Consider the following 17610-nt stretch of genomic DNA (forward strand, 5'->3'; position numbering starts at 1 on the left):
GGTAGGCGCCTTCTTCCCTCTGGACCTGCAGAGTCTCTTCCTCCATCAGCCCCCGGTCACACGCGGCGCCTCCTCCCGCTTCTCCTTCCTCCCGCTTCTCTCCCAGGAGGGCCCAGCATACCCTGACAATCGGGACCGCATCATGTGACCGCATCATGTGACCGCATCATGTGACCGCACACGTGACGTGACGCGCGGCAGACGAGCCTGAGGCATCAATTGCGGCTCCGGATACTGTCACTATAGCAACTGACTGAAACTGACGAGACCTGCAGGCTGAGCCCCGCCCTCTCCTCGCAGTGTGATTGGTCAGACATAACGGGCATGATAAGATACATTCTAAGCTTGGAAATAATAGACACATTTAGCAGCCAATCAGCAACCAGGACGTGATCCGAGCAGCCAATCGCGTGGCAGCCTCCGACCCCGAACTGCGCTGGTGTCGGCGGAAGCAGCGAGAACCGAGCGGAGAATCGTCTGAGCCTGAGAGAGGTGACGTCATAGGGGCGCTGTATACCGAGGGGAGCGCTGTATATAGTGAGGGGAGCGCTGTATATGGTGAGGGGAGCGCTGTATATACCGAGGTGAGCGCTGTATATAGTGAGGGGAGCGCTGTATATACCGAGGGGAGCGCTGTATATACCGAGGGGAGCGCTGTATATACCGAGGGGGAGCGCTGTATATACCGAGGGGAGCGCTGTATATACCGAGGGGAGCGCTGTATATAGTGAGGGGAGCGCTGTATATACCGAGGGGAGCGCTGTATATACCGAGGGGAGCGCTGTATATACCGAGGGGAGCGCTGTATATACCGAGGGGAGCGCTGTATATACCGAGGGGAGCGCTGTATATACCGAGGGGAGCGCTGTATATAGTGAGGGGAGCGCTGTATATACTGAGGGGAGCGCTGTATATAGTGAGGGGAGCGCTGTATATACTGAGGGGAGCGCTGTATATAGTGAGGGGAGCGCTGTATATACCGAGGGGAGCGCTGTATATACCGAGGGGAGCGCTGTATATAGTGAGGGGAGCGCTGTATATACTGAGGGGAGCGCTGTATATAGTGAGGGGAGCGCTGTATATACCGAGGGGAGCGCTGTATATACCGAGGGGAGCGCTGTATATACCGAGGGGGAGCGCTGTATATACCGAGGGGAGCGCTGTATATAGTGAGGGGAGCGCTGTATATAGTGAGGGGAGCGCTGTATATAGTGAGGGGAGCGCTGTATACACCGAGGGGAGCGCTGTATATACCGAGGGGAGCGCTGTATATAGTGAGGGGAGCGCTGTATATAGTGAGGGGAGCGCTGTATAACGAGGGGAGCGCTGTATATACCGAGGGGAGCGCTGTATATACCGAGGGGAGCGCTGTATATACCGAGGGGAGCGCTGTATATAGTGAGGGGAGCGCTGTATATAGTGAGGGGAGCGCTGTATATACCGAGGGGAGCGCTGTATATACTGAGGGGAGCGCTGTATATACCGAGGGGAGCGCTGTATATACCGAGGGGAGCGCTGTATATAGTGAGGGGAGCGCTGTATATAGTGAGGGGAGCGCTGTATATACCGAGGGGAGCGCTGTATATAGTGAGGGGAGCGCTGTATATAGTGAGGGGAGCGCTGTATATACCGAGGGGAGCGCTGTATATAGTGAGGGGAGCGCTGTATATACCGAGGGGAGCGCTGTATATAGTGAGGGGAGCGCTGTATATAGTGAGGGGGAGCGCTGTATATACCGAGGAGAGCGCTGTATATAGTGAGGGGAGCGCTGTATATACCGAGGCGAGCGCTGTATATACCGAGGAGAGCGCTGTATATACCGAGGGGAGCGCTGTATATACCGAGGGGAGCGCTGTATATAGTGAGGGGAGCGCTGTATATACCGAGGGGAGCGCTGTATATACCGAGGGGAGCGCTGTATATACCAAGGGGAGCGCTGTATATAGTGAGGGGAGCGCTGTATATACCGAGGGGAGCGCTGTATATAGTGAGGGGAGCGCTGTATATAGTGAGGGGAGCGCTGTATATACCGAGGGGAGCGCTGTATATACCGAGGGGAGCGCTGTATATACCGAGGGGAGCGCTGTATATACCGAGGGGAGCGCTGTATATACCGAGGGGAGCGCTGTATATAGTGAGGGGAGCGCTGTATATACCGAGGGGAGCGCTGTATATAGTGAGGGGAGCGCTGTATATAGTGAGGGGAGCGCTGTATATACCGAGGGGAGCGCTGTATATAGTGAGGGGAGCGCTGTATATAGTGAGGGGAGCGCTGTATATAGTGAGGGGAGCGCTGTATATACCGAGGGGAGCGCTGTATATACCGAGGGGAGCGCTGTATATAGTGAGGGGAGCGCTGTATATACCGAGGGGAGCGCTGTATATAGTGAGGGGAGCGCTGTATATAGTGAGGGGGAGCGCTGTATATACCGAGGAGAGCGCTGTATATAGTGAGGGGAGCGCTGTATATACCGAGGCGAGCGCTGTATATACCGAGGAGAGCGCTGTATATACCGAGGGGAGCGCTGTATATACCGAGGGGAGCGCTGTATATAGTGAGGGGAGCGCTGTATATACCGAGGGGAGCGCTGTATATACCGAGGGGAGCGCTGTATATACCAAGGGGAGCGCTGTATATAGTGAGGGGAGCGCTGTATATACCGAGGGGAGCGCTGTATATACCGAGGGGAGCGCTGTATATACCGAGGGGAGCGCTGTATATACCGAGGGGAGCGCTGTATATACCGAGGGGAGCGCTGTATATAGTGAGGGGAGCGCTGTATATAGTGAGGGGAGCGCTGTATATAGTGAGGGGAGCGCTGTATATAGTGAGGGGAGCGCTGTATATAGTGAGGGGAGCGCTGTATATACCGAGGGGAGCGCTGTATATACCGAGGGGAGCGCTGTATATAGTGAGGGGAGCGCTGTATATACCGAGGGGAGCGCTGTATATATCGAGGGGAGCGCTGTATACACCGAGGGGGAGCGCTGTATATAGTGAGGGGAGCGCTGTATATACCGAGGGGAGCGCTGTATACTGAGGGTAGCGCTGTATATTCCGAGGGGGAGCGCTGTATATACCGAGGGGAGCGCTGTATACACCGAGGGGGAGCGCTGTATATAGTGAGGGGAGCGCTGTATATACCGAGGGGAGCGCTGTATATAGTGAGGGGAGCGCTGTATATAGTGAGGGGAGCGCTGTATATACCGAGGGGAGCGCTGTATATAGTGAGGTGAGCGCTGTATATACCGAGGGGAGCGCTGTATATACCGAGGGGAGCGCTGTATATACCGAGGGGAGCGCTGTATATACCGAGGGGAGCGCTGTATATAGTGAGGGGAGCGCTGTATATACCGAGGGGAGCGCTGTATACTGAGGGTAGCGCTGTATATTCCGAGGGGGAGCGCTGTATATACCGAGGGGAGCGCTGTATACACCGAGGGGGAGCGCTGTATATAGTGAGGGGAGCGCTGTATATACCGAGGGGAGCGCTGTATATAGTGAGGGGAGCGCTGTATATACCGAGGGGAGCGCTGTATATAGTGAGGTGAGCGCTGTATATACCGAGGGGAGCACTGTATATACCGAGGGGAGCGCTGTATATACCGAGGGGAGCGCTGTATATACCGAGGGGAGCGCTGTATACACCAAGGGGAGCGCTGTATATAGTGAGGGGAGCGCTGTATATACCGAGGGGAGCGCTGTATATACCGAGGGGAGCGCTGTATATACCGAGGGGAGCGCCGTATACACCGAGGGGAGCGCTGTATATACCGAGGGGAGCGCTGTATATACCGAGGGGAGCGCTGTATATACCGAGGGGAGCGCCGTATATACCGAGGGGAGCGCTGTATATAGTGAGGGGAGCGCTGTATATACCGAGGGGAGCGCTGTATATAGTGAGGGGAGCGCCGTATATACAGAGGGGAGCGCTGTATATAGTGAGGAGAGCGCTGTATATACCGAGGGGAGCGCTGTATATACCGAGGGGGAGCGCTGTATATACCGAGGGGAGCGCTGTATATAGTGAGGAGAGCGCTGTATATACCGAGGGGAGCGCTGTATATACCGAGGGGAGCGCTGTATATACCGAGGGGGAGCGCTGTATATAGTGAGGGGAGCGCTGTATATAGTGAGGGGAGCGCTGTATATAGTGAGGGGAGCGCTGTATATACCGAGGGGGAGCGCCGTATATACCGAGGGGAGCGCTGTATATAGTGAGGGGAGCGCTGTATATACCGAGGGGAGCGCTGTATATACCGAGGGGAGCGCCGTATACACCGAGGGGAGCGCTGTATATACCGAGGGGAGCGCTGTATATACCGAGGGGAGCGCTGTATATACCGAGGGGAGCGCCGTATATACCGAGGGGAGCGCTGTATATAGTGAGGGGAGCGCTGTATATACCGAGGGGAGCGCTGTATATAGTGAGGGGAGCGCTGTATATACCGAGGGGAGCGCTGTATATAGTGAGGGGAGCGCCGTATATACAGAGGGGAGCGCTGTATATAGTGAGGAGAGCGCTGTATATACCGAGGGGAGCGCTGTATATACCGAGGGGGAGCGCTGTATATACCGAGGGGAGCGCTGTATATAGTGAGGAGAGCGCTGTATATACCGAGGGGAGCGCTGTATATACCGAGGGGAGCGCTGTATATACCGAGGGGGAGCGCTGTATATAGTGAGGGGAGCGCTGTATATAGTGAGGGGAGCGCTGTATATAGTGAGGGGAGCGCTGTATATACCGAGGGGGAGCGCTGTATATACCGAGGGGAGCGCTGTATATACCGAGGGGAGCGCTGTATATACCGAGGGGAGCGCTGTATATACCGAGGGGAGCGCTGTATATACCGAGGGGAGCGCTGTATATAGTGAGGGGAGCGCTGTATATAGTGAGGGGAGCGCTGTATATAGTGAGGGGAGCGCTGTATATACCGAGGGGAGCGCTGTATATACCGAGGGGAGCGCTGTATATACCGAGGGGGAGCGCTGTATATACCGAGGGGAGCGCTGTATATAGTGAGGGGAGCGCTGTATATAGTGAGGGGAGCGCTGTATATACCGAGGGGAGCGCTGTATATAGTGAGGGGAGCGCTGTATACTGAGGGGAGCGCTGTATATAGTGAGGGGAGCGCTGTATATAGTGAGGGGAGCGCTGTATATAGTGAGGGGGAGCGCTGTATATATCGAGGGGAGCGCTGTATATAGTGAGGGGAGCGCTGTATATACCGAGGAGAGCGCTGTATATACCGAGGAGAGCGCTGTATATACCGAGGGGAGCACTGTATATACCGAGGGGAGCGCTGTATATACCGAGGGGAGCGCTGTATATAGTGAGGGGAGCGCTGTATATACCGAGGGGAGCGCTGTATATACCGAGGGGAGCGCTGTATATACCGAGGGGAGCGCTGTATATAGTGAGGGGAGCGCTGTATATAGTGAGGGGAGCGCTGTATATAGTGAGGGGAGCGCTGTATATAGTGAGGGGAGCGCTGTATATACCGAGGGGAGCGCTGTATATACCGAGGGGAGCGCTGTATATAGTGAGGGGAGCGCTGTATATACCGAGGGGAGCGCTGTATATATCGAGGGGAGCGCTGTATACACCGAGGGGGAGCGCTGTATATAGTGAGGGGAGCGCTGTATATACCGAGGGGAGCGCTGTATACTGAGGGTAGCGCTGTATATTCCGAGGGGTAGCGCTGTATATACCGAGGGGAGCGCTGTATACACCGAGGGGGAGCGCTGTATATACCGAGGGGAGCGCTGTATATACCGAGGGGAGCGCTGTATACACCGAGGGGGAGCGCTGTATATAGTGAGGGGAGCGCTGTATATACCGAGGGGAGCGCTGTATATAGTGAGGGGAGCGCTGTATATACCGAGGGGAGCGCTGTATATACCGAGGGGAGCGCTGTATATACCGAGGGGAGCGCTGTATATACCGAGTGGAGCGCTGTATATAGTGAAGGGAGCGCTGTATATAGTGAGGGGAGCGCTGTATATACCGAGGGGAGCGCTGTATATACCGAGGGGAGCGCTGTATATACCGAGGGGAGCGCTGTATATACCGAGGGGAGCGCTGTATATACCGAGGGGAGCGCTGTATATACCGAGGGGAGCGCCGTATATACCGAGGGGAGCGCTGTATATAGTGAGGGGAGCACTGTATATACCGAGGGGAGCGCTGTAAATAGTGAGGGGGGCGCTGTATATACCGAGGGGAGCGCTGTATATAGTGAGGGGAGCGCCGTATATACAGAGGGGAGCGCTGTATATAGTGAGGAGAGCGCTGTATATACCGAGGGGAGCGCTGTATATACCGAGGGGGAGCGCTGTATATACCGAGGGGAGCGCTGTATATAGTGAGGAGAGCGGTGTATATACCGAGGGGAGCGCTGTATATACCGAGGGGAGCGCTGTATATACCGAGGGGAGCGCTGTATATACCGAGGGGAGCGCTGTATATACCGAGGGGAGCGCTGTATATAGTGAGGGGAGCGCTGTATATAGTGAGGGGAGCGCTGTATATACCGAGGGGAGCGCTGTATATAGTGAGGGGAGCGCTGTATATACCGAGGGGAGCGCTGTATATAGTGAGGGGAGCGCTGTATATACCGAGGGGAGCGCTGTATATAGTGAGGGGAGCGCTGTATATAGTGAGGGGAGCGCTGTATATAGTGAGGGGAGCGCTGTATATAGTGAGGGGAGCGCTGTATATAGTGAGGGGAGCGCTGTATATAGTGAGGGGAGCGCTGTATATAGTGAGGGGAGCGCTGTATATACCGAGGGGAGCGCTGTATATAGTGAGGGGAGCGCTGTATATACTGAGGGGGAGCGCTGTATATACTGAGGGGAGCGCTGTATATACCGAGGGGAGCGCTGTATACACCGAGGGGAGCGCTGTATATAGTGAGGGGAGCGCTGTATATACCGAGGGGAGCGCTGTATATACCGAGGGGAGCGCTGTATATACCGAGGGGAGCGCTGTATATAGTGAGGGGAGCGCTGTATATAGTGAGGGGAGCGCTGTATATACCGAGGGGAGCGCTGTATATACCGAGGGGAGCGCTGTATATAGTGAGGGGAGCGCTGTATATAGTGAGGGGAGCGCTGTATATACCGAGGGGAGCGCTGTATATACCGAGGGAAGCGCTGTATATACCGAGGGGAGCGCTGTATATAGTGAGGGGAGCGCTGTATATAGTGAGGAGAGCGCTGTATATACCGAGGGGAGCGCTGTATATACCGAGGGGAGCGCTGTATATAGTGAGGGGAGCGCTGTATACACCGAGGGGAGCGCTGTATATAGTGAGGGGAGCGCTGTATATACTGAGGGGGAGCGCTGTATATAGTGAGGGGAGCGCTGTATATAGTGAGGGGAGCGCTGTATATACCGAGGGGAGCGCTGTATACACCGAGGGGAGCGCTGTATACACCGAGGGGAGCGCTGTATATACCGAGGGGAGCGCTGTATATACCGAGGGGAGCGCTGTATACACCGAGGGGAGCGCTGTATATAGTGAGGGGAGCGCTGTATATACCGAGGGGAGCGCTGTATATACCGAGGGGAGCGCTGTATATACCGAGGGGAGCGCTGTATATACCGAGGGGAGCGCTGTATACACCGAGGGGAGCGCTGTATATAGTGAGGGGAGCGCTGTATATACCGAGGGGAGCGCTGTATATAGTGAGGGGAGCGCTGTATATAGTGAGGGGAGCGCTGTATATACCGAGGGGAGCGCTGTATACACCGAGGGGAGCGCTGTATACACCGAGGGGAGCGCTGTATATACCGAGGGGAGCGCTGTATATACCGAGGGGAGCGCTGTATACACCGAGGGGAGCGCTGTATATAGTGAGGGGAGCGCTGTATATACCGAGGGGAGCGCTGTATATACCGAGGGGAGCGCTGTATATACCGAGGGGAGCGCTGTATATACCGAGGGGAGCGCTGTATACACCGAGGGGAGCGCTGTATATAGTGAGGGGAGCGCTGTATATACCGAGGGGAGCGCTGTATATACCGAGGGGAGCGCTGTATATAGTGAGGGGAGCGCTGTATATACTGAGGGGGAGCGCTGTATATAGTGAGGGGAGCGCTGTATATAGTGAGGGGAGCGCTGTATATAGTGAGGGGAGCGCTGTATATACCGAGGGGAGCGCTGTATATAGTGAGGGGAGCGCTGTATATACCGAGGGGAGCGCTGTATATACCGAGGGGAGCGCTGTATATAGTGAGGGGAGCGCTGTATATAGTGAGGGGAGCGCTGTATATACCGAGGGGAGCGCTGTATATACCGAGGGGAGCGCTGTATATACCGAGGGGAGCGCTGTATATACCGAGGGGAGCGCTGTATACACCGAGGGGAGCGTTGTATATAGTGAGGAGAGCGCTGTATATACCGAGGGGAGCGCTGTATATAGTGAGGGGAGCGCTGTATATAGTGAGGGGGAGCGCTGTATATACCGAGGGGAGCGCTGTATACACCGAGGGGAGCGCTGTATATAGTGAGGGGAGCGCTGTATATACCGAGGGGAGCGCTGTATATAGTGAGGAGAGCGCTGTATATAGTGAGGGGAGCGCTGTATATACCGAGGGGAGCGCTGTATACACCGAGGGGAGCGCTGTATATAGTGAGGGGAGCGCTGTATATAGTGAGGGGAGCGCTGTATATACTGAGGGGAGCGCTGTATATACTGAGGGGAGCGCTGTATACACCGAGGGGAGCGCTGTATACACCGAGGGGAGCGCTGTATATAGTGAGGGGAGCGCTGTATATACCGAGGGGAGCGCTGTATATAGTGAGGAGAGCGCTGTATATACCGAGGGGAGCGCTGTATATAGTGAGGGGAGTGCTGTATATACCGAGGGGAGCGCTGTATATACCGAGGGGAGTGCTGTATATACCGAGGGGAGCGCTGTATATACCGAGGGGAGCGCTGTATATACCGAGGGGAGCGCTGTATATAGTGAGGGGAGCGCTGTATATACTGAGGGGGAGCGCTGTATATAGTGAGGGGAGCGCTGTATATAGTGAGGGGAGCGCTGTATATAGTGAGGGGAGCGCTGTATATACCGAGGGGAGCGCTGTATATAGTGAGGAGAGCGCTGTATATAGTGAGGGGAGCGCTGTATATACCGAGGGGAGCGCTGTATATACCGAGGGGAGCGCTGTATATACCGAGGGGAGCGCTGTATATAGTGAGGGGAGCGCTGTATATAGTGAGGGGAGCGCTGTATATACCGAGGGGAGCGCTGTATATACCGAGGGGAGCGCTGTATACACCGAGGGGAGCGTTGTATATACCGAGGGGAGCGCTGTATATACCGAGGAGAGCGCTGTATATACCGAGGGGAGCGCTGTATATAGTGAGGAGAGCGCTGTATATACCGAGGGGAGCGCTGTATATAGTGAGGGGAGCGCTGTATATAGTGAGGGGGAGCGCTGTATATAGTGAGGGGAGCGCTGTATATAGTGAGGGGAGCGCTGTATATACCGAGGGGAGCGCTGTATATACCGAGGGGAGCGCTGTATATAGTGAGGGGAGCGCTGTATATACTGAGGGGGAGCGCTGTATATAGTGAGGGGAGTGCTGTATATACCGAGGGGAGCGCTGTATATACCGAGGGGAGCGCTGTATATACTGAGGGGGAGCGCTGTATATAGTGAGGGGAGCGCTGTATATACCGAGGGGGAGCGCTGTATATACCGAGGGGAGCGCTGTATATAGTGAGGGGAGCGCTGTATATACCGAGGGGAGCGCTGTATATACCGAGGGGAGCGCTGTATATACCGAGGGGAGCGCTGTATATACCGAGGGGAGCGCTGTATATACCGAGGGGGAGCGCTGTATATACCGAGGGGAGCGCTGTATATACCGAGGGGAGCGCTGTATATACCGAGGGGAGCGCTGTATATACCGAGGGGAGCGCTGTATATACCGAGGGGAGCGCTGTATATACCGAGGGGAGCGCTGTATATACCGAGGGGAGCGCTGTATATACCGAGGGGAGCGCTGTATATAGTGAGGGGAGCGCTGTATATAGTGAGGGGAGCGCTGTATATAGTGAGGGGAGCGCTGTATATAGTGAGGGGAGCGCTGTATATAGTGAGGGGAGCGCTGTATATAGTGAGGGGAGCGCTGTATATAGTGAGGGGAGCGCTGTATATAGTGAGGGGAGCGCTGTATATAGTGAGGGGAGCGCTGTATATAGTGAGGGGAGCGCTGTATATAGTGAGGGGAGCGCTGTATATAGTGAGGGGAGCGCTGTATATAGTGAGGGGAGCGCTGTATATAGTGAGGGGAGCGCTGTATATAGTGAGGGGAGCGCTGTATATAGTGAGGGGAGCGCTGTCGAGGGGAGCGCTGTATATACCGAGGGGAGCGCTGTATATACCGAGGGGAGCGCTGTATATAGTGAGGGGGGCGCTGTATATACCGAGGGGGGCGCTGTATATACCGAGGGGGGCGCTGTATATACCAAGGGGAGCGCTGTATATATCGAGGGGGAGCGCTGTATATATCGAGGGGAGCGCTGTATATAGTGAGGGGAGCGCTGTATATACCGAGGGGAGCGCTGTATATACCGAGGGGAGCGCTGTATATATCGAGGGGGAGCGCTGTATATATCGAGGGGAGCGCTGTATATATCGAGGGGAGCGCTGTATATACCGAGGGGAGCGCTGTATATACCGAGGGGAGCGCTGTATATATCGAGGGGAGCGCTGTATATACCGAGGGGAGCGCTGTATATACCGAGGGGAGCGCTGTATACACCGAGGGGAACGCTGTATATATCGAGGGGAGCGCTGTATATACCGAGGGGAGCGCTGTATATACCGAGGGGAGCGCTGTATATACCGAGGGGAGCGCTGTATATACCGAGGGGAGCGCTGTATATACCGAGGGGGGCGCTCTATATACCGAGGGGAGCGCTGTATACACCGAGGGGAGCGCTGTATATAGTGAGGGGAGCGCTGTATATACCGAGGGGAGCGCTGTATATACCGAGGGGAGCGCTGTATATACCGAGGGGGAGCGCTGTATACCGAGGGGAGCGCTGTATATACCGAGGGGAGCGCTGTATACACCGAGGGGAGCGCTGTATATAGTGAGGGGAGCGCTGTATATACCGAGGGGAGCGCTGTATATACCGAGGGGGAGCGCTGTATATACCGAGGGGAGCGCTGTATATACCGAGGGGAGCGCTGTATATACCGAGGGGAGCGCTGTATATACCGAGGGGAGCGCTGTATATACCGAGGGGAGCGCTGTATATACCGAGGGGAGCGCTGTATATACCGAGGGGAGCGCTGTATATAGTGAGGGGAGCGCTGTATATAGTGAGGGGAGCGCTGTATATAGTGAGGGGAGCGCTGTATATAGTGAGGGGAGCGCTGTATATAGTGAGGGGAGCGCTGTATATAGTGAGGGGAGCGCTGTATATAGTGAGGGGAGCGCTGTATATAGTGAGGGGAGCGCTGTATATAGTGAGGGGAGCGCTGTATATAGTGAGGGGAGCGCTGTATATAGTGAGGGGAGCGCTGTATATAGTGAGGGGAGCGCTGTATATAGTGAGGGGAGCGCTGTATATAGTGAGGGGAGCGCTGTATATAGTGAGGGGAGCGCTGTATATAGTGAGGGGAGCGCTGTCGAGGGGAGCGCTGTATATACCGAGGGGAGCGCTGTATATACCGAGGGGAGCGCTGTATATAGTGAGGGGGGCGCTGTATATACCGAGGGGGGCGCTGTATATACCGAGGGGGGCGCTGTATATACCAAGGGGAGCGCTGTATATATCGAGGGGGAGCGCTGTATATATCGAGGGGAGCGCTGTATATAGTGAGGGGAGCGCTGTATATACCGAGGGGAGCGCTGTATATACCGAGGGGAGCGCTGTATATATCGAGGGGGAGCGCTGTATATATCGAGGGGAGCGCTGTATATATCGAGGGGAGCGCTGTATATACCGAGGGGAGCGCTGTATATACCGAGGGGAGCGCTGTATATATCGAGGGGAGCGCTGTATATACCGAGGGGAGCGCTGTATATACCGAGGGGAGCGCTGTATACACCGAGGGGAACGCTGTATATATCGAGGGGAGCGCTGTATATACCGAGGGGAGCGCTGTATATACCGAGGGGAGCGCTGTATATACCGAGGGGAGCGCTGTATATACCGAGGGGAGCGCTGTATATACCGAGGGGGGCGCTCTATATACCGAGGGGAGCGCTGTATACACCGAGGGGAGCGCTGTATATAGTGAGGGGAGCGCTGTATATACCGAGGGGAGCGCTGTATATACCGAGGGGAGCGCTGTATATACCGAGGGGGAGCGCTGTATACCGAGGGGAGCGCTGTATATACCGAGGGGAGCGCTGTATACACCGAGGGGAGCGCTGTATATAGTGAGGGGAGCGCTGTATATAGTGAGGGGAGCGCTGTATATACCGAGGGGAGCGCTGTATATACCGAGGGGGAGCGCTGTATATACCGAGGGGGAGCGCTGTATATACCGAGGGGGAGCGCTGTATATACCGAGGGGGAGCGCTGTATATACCGAGGGGGAGCGCTGTATATACCGAGGGGGAGCGCTGTATATACCGAGGGGAGCGCTGTATATACCGAGGGGAGCGCTGTATATACCGAGGGGAGCGCTGTATATAGTGAGGGGAGCGTTGTATATACCGAGGGGAGGCTGTATATAGTGAGGGGAGCGCTGTATATAGTGAGGGGAGCGCTGTATATACCGAGGGGAGCGCTGTATATAGTGAGGGGAGCGCTGTATATACCGAGGGGAGCGCTGTATATACCGAGGGGAGCGCTGTATATAGTGAGGGGAGCGCTGTATATAGTGAGGGGAGCGCTGTATATAGTGAGGGGAGCGCTGTATATAGTGAGGGGAGCGTTGTATATACCGAGGGGAGCGCTGTATATAGTGAGGGGAGCGCTGTATATAGTGAGGGGAGCGCTGTATATAGTGAGGGGAGCGCTGTATATAGTGAGGGGAGCGCTGTATATAGTGAGGGGAGCGCTGTATATAGTGAGGGGAGCGCTGTATATAGTGAGGGGAGCGCTGTATATACCGAGGGGAGCGCTGTATATACCGAGGGGAGCGCTGTATATACCGAGGGGAGCGCTGTATATACCGAGGGGAGCGCTGTATATACCGAGGGGAGCGCTGTATACCGAGGGGAGCGCTGTATATAGTGAGGGGAGCGCTGTATATAGTGAGGGGAGCGCTGTATATACCGAGGGGAGCGCTGTATATAGTGAGGGGAGCGCTGTATATACCGAGGGGAGCGCTGTATCTACCGAGGGGAGCGCTGTATATACCGAGGGGAGCGCTGTATATAGTGAGGGGAGCGCTGTATACCGAGGGGGAGCACTGTATATACCGAGGGGAGCGCTGTATACACCGAGGGGAGCGCTGTATATAGTGAGGGGAGCGCTGTATATACCGAGGGGAGTGCTGTATATACCGAGGGGAGCGCTGTATATATCGAGGGGAGCGCTGTATATATCTGTATATACCGAGGGGAGCGCTGTATATATCGAGGGGAGCGCTGTATATATCGAGGGGGAGCGCTGTATATAGTGAGGGGAGCGCTGTATATACCGAGGGGAAGCGCTGTATATACCGAGGGGAGCGCTGTATATACCGAGGGGAGCGCTGTATATAGTGAGGGGAGCGCTGTATATACCGAGAGGGAGCGCTGTATATACCGAGGGGAGCGCTGTATATACCGAGGGGAGCGCTGTATATAGTGAGGGGAGCGCTGTATATACCGAGGGGAGCGCTGTATATACCGAGGGGAGCGCTGTATACACCGAGGGGAGCGCTGTATATATCGAGGGGAGCGCTGTATATACCGAGGGGAGCGCTGTATATACCGAGGGGAGCGCTGTATATACCGAGGGGAGCGCTGTATATAATGAGGGGAGCGCTGTATATACCGAGGGGAGCGCTGTATATACCGAGGGGAGCGCTGTATATACCGAGGGGAGCGCTGTATATACCGAGGGGGGCGCTCTATATACCGAGGGGAGCGCTGTATATACCGAGGAGAGCGCTGTATATAATGAGGGGAGCGCTGTATATACCGAGGGGAGCGCTGTATATAGTGAGGGGAGCGCTGTATATACCGAGGGGAGCGCTGTATATACCGAGGGGAGCGCTGTATATACCGAGGGGAGCGCTGTATATACCGAGGGGAGCGCTGTATATACCGAGGGGAGCGCTGTATATACCGAGGGGAGCGCTGTATATACCGAGGGGAGCGCTGTATATACCGAGGGGAGCGCTGTATATAGTGAGGGGAGGCTGTATATACCGAGGGGAGCGCTGTATATACCGAGGGGAGCGCTGTATATACCGAGGGGGAGCGCTGTATATAGTGAGGGGAGGCTGTATATACCGAGGGGAGCGCTGTATATACCGAGGGGAGCGCTGTATATACCGAGGGGAGCGCTGTATATACCGAGGGGAGCGCTGTATATACCGAGGGGAGCGCTGTATATAATGAGGGGAGCGCTGTATATACCGAGGGGAGCGCTGTATATACCGAGGGGAGCGCTGTATATACCGAGGGGGGCGCTCTATATACCGAGGGGAGCGCTGTATATACCGAGGAGAGCGCTGTATATAATGAGGGGAGCGCTGTATATACCGAGGGGAGCGCTGTATATAGTGAGGGGAGCGCTGTATATACCGAGGGGAGCGCTGTATATACCGAGGGGAGCGCTGTATATACCGAGGGGAGCGCTGTATATACCGAGGGGAGCGCTGTATATACCGAGGGGAGCGCTGTATATACCGAGGGGAGCGCTGTATATAGTGAGGGGAGGCTGTATATACCGAGGGGAGCGCTGTATATACCGAGGGGAGCGCTGTATATACCGAGGGGGAGCGCTGTATATAGTGAGGGGAGGCTGTATATACCGAGGGGAGCGCTGTATATACCGAGGGGAGCGCTGTATATACCGAGGGGAGCGCTGTATATACCGAGGGGAGCGCTGTATATACCGAGGGGAGCGCTGTATATACCGAGGGGAGCGCTGTATATACCGAGGGGAGCGCTGTATATAGTGAGGGGAGCGCTGTATATAGTGAGGGGGGCGCTGTATATACCGAGGGGGGCGCTGTATATACCGAGGGGGGCGCTGTATATACCGAGGGGGGCGCTGTATATACCGAGGGGAGCGCTGTATATAGTGAGGGGAGCGCTGTATATAGTGAGGGGAGCGCTGTATATACCGAGGGGAGCGCTGTATATACCGAGGGGAGCGCTGTATATACCGAGGGGAGCGCTGTATATAGTGAGGGGAGCGCTGTATATACCGAGGGGAGCGCTGTATATAGTGAGGGGAGCGCTGTATATAGTGAGGGGAGCGCTGTATATAGTGAGGGGAGCGCTGTATACACCGAGGGGAGCGCTGTATACACCGAGGGGAGCGCTGTATATACCGAGGGGAGCGCTGTATATATCGAGGGGAGCGCTGTATATATCGAGGGGAGCGCTGTATATATCGAGGGGAGCGCTGTATATATCTGTATATACCGAGGGGAGCGCTGTATATATCGAGGGGAGCGCTGTATATATCGAGGGGGAGCGCTGTATATAGTGAGGGGAGCGCTGTATATACCGAGGGGAGCGCTGTATATAGTGAGGGGAGCGCTGTATATACCGAGGGGAGCGCTGTATATAGTGAGGGGAGCACTGTATATAGTGAGGGGAGCGCTGTATATAGTGAGGGGAGCGCTGTATATAGTGAGGGGAGCGCTGTATATAGTGAGGGGAGCGCTGTATATACCGAGGGGAGCGCTGTATACACCGAGGGGAGCGCTGTATATATCGAGGGGAGCGCTGTATATACCGAGGGGAGCGCTGTATATACCGAGGGGAGCGCTGTATATACCGAGGGGAGCGCTGTATATAATGAGGGGAGCGCTGTATATACCGAGGGGAGCGCTGTATATACCGAGGGGAGCGCTGTATATACCGAGGGGAGCGCTGTATATACCGAGGGGGGCGCTCTATATACCGAGGGGAGCGCTGTATATACCGAGGAGAGCGCTGTATATAATGAGGGGAGCGCTGTATATACCGAGGGGAGCGCTGTATATAGTGAGGGGAGCGCTGTATATACCGAGGAGAGCGCTGTATATATCGAGGGGAGCGCTGTATATACCGAGGGGAGGCTGTATATACCGAGGGGGGCGCTCTATATACCGAGGGGAGCGCTGTATATACCGAGGAGAGCGCTGTATATAATGAGGGGAGCGCTGTATATACCGAGGGGAGCGCTGTATATACCGAGGGGAGCGCTGTATATACCGAGGAGAGCGCTGTATATATCGAGGGGAGCGCTGTATATACCGAGGGGAGGCTGTATATAGTGAGGGGAGCGCTGTATATACCGAGGGGAGCGCTGTATATACCGAGGGGAGCGCTGTATATACCGAGGGGAGCGCTGTATATACCGAGGGGAGCGCTGTATATACCGAGGGGAGCGCTGTATATACCGAGGGGAGCGCTGTATATAGTGAGGGGAGGCTGTATATACCGAGGGGAGCGCTGTATATACCTAGGGGAGCGCTGTATATACCGAGGGGGAGCGCTGTATATAGTGAGGGGAGGCTGTATATACCGAGGGGAGCGCTGTATATACCGAGGGGAGCGCTGTATATACCGAGGGGAGCGCTGTATATACCGAGGGGAGCGCTGTATATACCGAGGGGAGCGCTGTATATACCAAGGGGAGCGCTGTATATACCGAGGGGAGCGCTGTATATACCGAGGGGAGCGCTGTATATAGTGAGGGGGGCGCTGTATATTCCGAGGGGGGCGCTGTATATACCGAGGGGGGCGCTGTATATACCGAGGGGAGCGCTGTATATAGTGAGGGGAGCGCTGTATATACCGAGGGGAGCGCTGTATATACCGAGGGGAGCGCTGTATATAGCGAGGGGAGCGCTGTATATACCGAGGGGAGCGCTGTATATAGTGAGGGGAGCGCTGTATATACCGAGGGGAGCGCTGTATATAGTGAGGGGAGCGCTGTATATACCGAGGGGAGCGCTGTATATACCGAGGGGGAGCGCTGTATATACCGAGGGGAGCGCTGTATATAGTGAGGGGAGCGCTGTATATAGTGAGGGGAGGCTGTATATACCGAGGGGAGCGCTGTATATACCGAGGGGAGCGCTGTATATACCGAGGGGAGCGCTGTATATACCGAGGGGAGCGCTGTATATACCGAGGGGAGCGCTGTATATACCGAGGGGAGCGCTGTATATACCGAGGGGAGCGCTGTATATACCGAGGGGAGCGCTGTATATACCGAGGGGAGCGCTGTATATACCGAGGGGAGCGCTGTATATAGTGAGGGGGGCGCTGTATATACCGAGGGGGGCGCTGTATATACCGAGGGGGGCGCTGTATATACCAAGGGGAGCGCTGTATATACCGAGGGGAGCGCTGTATATAGTGAGGGGAGCGCTGTATATAGTGAGGGGAGCGCTGTATATAGTGAGGGGAGCGCTGTATATAGTGAGGGGAGGCTGTATATACCGAGGGGAGCGCTGTATATAGTGAGGGGA

General features: G+C 55.6%; 1 protein-coding gene across 3 annotated transcripts in view; it reads left to right on the plus strand.

Moving 5' to 3' along the window:
• Positions 1-239: 239 nt before the first annotated feature.
• Positions 240-17610, plus strand: part of LOC143787988 (ER membrane protein complex subunit 3) — a 154353-nt gene continuing 136982 nt past the window's right edge. The window contains exon 1 of one of the 3 annotated variants that reach the window (XM_077277276.1): positions 240-492. The gene's annotated coding sequence lies outside the window, so the exon portion shown is untranslated. Of the gene's footprint in view, positions 585-17610 lie in introns of all 3 variants that reach the window. The other 2 variants (XM_077277277.1, XM_077277275.1) reach the window with 2 other exon arrangements.

This window comes from Ranitomeya variabilis, chromosome 8, assembly GCF_051348905.1.
Source record: "Ranitomeya variabilis isolate aRanVar5 chromosome 8, aRanVar5.hap1, whole genome shotgun sequence".
NCBI lineage: Eukaryota > Metazoa > Chordata > Amphibia > Anura > Dendrobatidae > Ranitomeya > Ranitomeya variabilis.